We start from the raw sequence: 3,291 nt of genomic DNA, 5'->3' as shown, positions 1-3,291 counted from the left end.
CTTCTGGGGTTCTGGGATGGAAAATGGGAGAGAGATGGTCAGTGTTGGGGACTGAGTTGGGTCAGGAATTCCTTCACAGCTCATGACCTCTATTGCTCTTGTATTTTTGCTGGGATGAGTGATCCATTGCTTCTTATGCCTTAGAGGCCATGTAGGCCATGAGATCTACTGCCCTGATGCTGTAGCTGTATTCATTTTCATACCAAGAAATGACCTTTACAAAGTTGACATTGAAAGCACTGCAAGCCTCAGTATCTAAGATGGAAGAATCAGTATTACTGTTAAAGTTTCAGGAGACAACCTGGTCCTCATTGCAGCCTGGGATGCCCTTTAGTGGGCCCTTGGTTGCCTGCTACACTATCTCCTTGATGTCATCATATCATACTTGGCAGCTTTCTCCAGGAGATATGTCAGATCCATGACAAATATCTTGTAGATAGGAACACAGAAGGCCATGCCATTTAGTTCAGCTCTGGATGACCTTGACACAGCCTTGGCAGCAACAGTGGATGAAGGGATGATATTCAAGCCATCACAACACAGATTCCCAGAAGAGCCATGCACAGTTTTCTGGACAGCAGTCAGGGAATTGACTCTTCTCATGAGTTCTTCCACAATGCCAATGTTGTCACAGATGACCTTGGCCAGAGGGGTTAAGCAGTTGGTGGTACAGGAAGAGTTGCTGACAATCTTGAGTGAATTTTCATAATTCTCATGGTCCACACCCACCAACTGAGGGCATCAGCAGAAAGGGCTGAGATGATGACCTTTGGGCATCATCTTTCAAATGGGCTCCAGCCTCTTTACTGGTGAAAACACTAGTAGAATTCACAATATGCTCGGCACCAACATCATCCCTTTTGATATTGGCAGGATCTTGCTCCTGGAAGAAGGTGACAGCCTTCTTGTTGATAACAATCTTCCCATTCGCAGCCTTGACTGTGTATGTATGATAGTTTATGAAGCTATATATGAATATTTTCAACTCTCCTAAGTATTATCAAACTGAATAGCTAGAAAAGTAATTACTACAATGTAGATGTAACCAACCATCTTATTAAATAAGAAACACAGAACCAATGTAAAAGAGAAAGCTGAGAAGTCAGAGCTCAGAGCTAAAATCTTACACTTCCTCCTGCCAGCTCCTAGCTTCCCAAAAGAGAGCTAATTCCTGTGTGTAAGTCATTTCATAGTCTTTTGTTCTGCCTTCTCATTGGTTGTAAACCCAAACACGTGACTGCCTCATCACTGTCTGTATGTACAGCCCTCTAGGTCTTAAAGGAATATGTCTCCAATGCTGGCTGTATCCCTGAACACACAGAGATCTATGGGTTTAAAGGCTTGTGCCACCACCGCCACGCTCTTTCTATGGCTCTAATGGCTCTGACCCCTGGGTAACTTTATTTATTAACATACAATCAAAATCACATTTCAGTACAATTAGAATACCACCACACTTCCCCTTTTCTATTTTAATAAAAAGAAAAAAGCAAAAGGTTATAACTAACATAAGAAAAACTATATACAAAAGTACAATAACTATATACAATATATACAAGTAATAAATACCTAAACAATGTCTAGTCCATTTGTATTTGACAAATCAGAAAAAATAATTCCATTATCTATCCTATTTTGGTAAGTCCAAAATGTATCTAATTCACTTTCTATCCTAATTAATCTTCAACTATAACTTACTAATCTTCAACTATAACTAACTAATCTCTTCAACTCCCTCAGAGACCCAAGAAGGAAATAATATTAGCTAACAAAAATAAAAACAGGAAGTGCATGCAAGCAACTTCCAAAAAATTTGTGAGTTGACAGAAACAGCCAGCTGCCTGGACAGTCACCTGAGGTTTCTCCACAGTGTTGGGGCATCATCTTCAGCCTACAGGCTTAGTGTATCTGACAGACTCATTTGAGAAGTAGGATGTACACAAGGTCAACAGTTCAACCTCACATTGGGTGAGAGCAATCCATGTACCAGAAACAACTGAATTCCACTAGTGTCATGTCATGATTCAGGATTTTAAATTATGGAAATTGTTGATGGTTTTTGAATTCAGCTGTCCATTCTTCTTGGCTTTGTATATATGGCTTCATCTCAGCATCCCATTCTTCTCCACATCCCTCTATTAAATGCCAGTCTACTATGGAGAGGTGTGAGCTTTCAGCTGCTGTTCCATTGCACAACAGAAGTCATCGGCCTTCTGCCTATTAAGCTGCCTTCGAAGAAAAGGGCACTGTACCTTTTCCAGATTGAGAAGGCCCCTTCAGGGATGGGGCCATATTGTCCTGGCCTCAGAAGATGCCTTTTGATAAAGCTATAACCACACTTGTTTTGGCAAGAATCAGTAGTCCTTTGTTTCGTGTTCTGTCTGTCCATTTTGTCCTGTTGATTCGAGGATACTTTGTTGTCCAGTGGCTAACTTTTGCTACAATGAAAGTTGACCCCATATGCAGTTTCTTCAATGTGCATATTTTCTCTGAAGTAGATTGGTACTGCCCGGAGCTGACATGTCTCAAAAAAGAAAAATTTTCTAAGTTATTAAAACATTTTAAATGCCATATTCTATAGATCTCTGAAGGGTTTGAAGATGACCTGTCTAAAGCATCTCTGCTCATTTTAAAAACATATCTAATATGACTACAAGTTCTATTGCAATGTCTAACTACTAACTTTCATTTCTTTATATCCTAATATTTGGTAATAATAATATCCAAGGATCAGAAAATTGCATTACATTGTTAAATTAATGGTATAAATACAATTAGAAATATACATATAGCATTTTCTAACAATATCAATTTCAAATTTGTATACAATATAAAACAATCTAATCCAATGTAAAGTATTTGAAACTAGTAATAGTCTTTTTCTTTTCTTTCTTTCTTTCTTTCTTTCTTTCTTTCTTTCTTTCTTTCTTTCTTTCTTTCTTTCCTTTCTTTTTTTTAAACAAGAACCTTAAATCTAATCTCCTTTGCTTAGCCTTTTTCCTAACCCTTGACAACAACTTGTAACCAACCCCCTAAACAATGAAAATTATCCCAGACCCAAAACCCATTAAAAAGACCAAAAAAACCACCACACCACACCACCTCTTTGGGAATGTGGGCGTCGTATTCTTAAAACTGCTTCCTGCTGGTTATGGGTGAAGTTTTCTTTATCCTGAAAGAAAAATTTTAGGTTAATTGTCAAATTCTAGGAAAGGTAACTATATCCTTCATTATCCAGTCTGTGTATAATGCCAAAGTTCAGGGTTATCTCAAGTCCTTATTCAAGTAGTC

At 38.3% G+C, this 3,291-nt stretch overlaps 1 pseudogene; it reads right to left on the bottom strand.

Annotated features, from left to right (window-relative positions):
* Positions 1-352: 352 nt before the first annotated feature.
* Positions 353-3,291, bottom strand: part of LOC114686416 — a 4,448-nt pseudogene continuing 1,509 nt past the window's right edge.

The sequence above is a fragment of the Peromyscus leucopus genome, chromosome 1, assembly GCF_004664715.2.
Source record: "Peromyscus leucopus breed LL Stock chromosome 1, UCI_PerLeu_2.1, whole genome shotgun sequence".
NCBI classification, from domain to species: domain Eukaryota; kingdom Metazoa; phylum Chordata; class Mammalia; order Rodentia; family Cricetidae; genus Peromyscus; species Peromyscus leucopus.
Note: the sequence above shows the minus strand (reverse complement) of the source record. Positions and strands in the feature narration are given on the sequence as shown.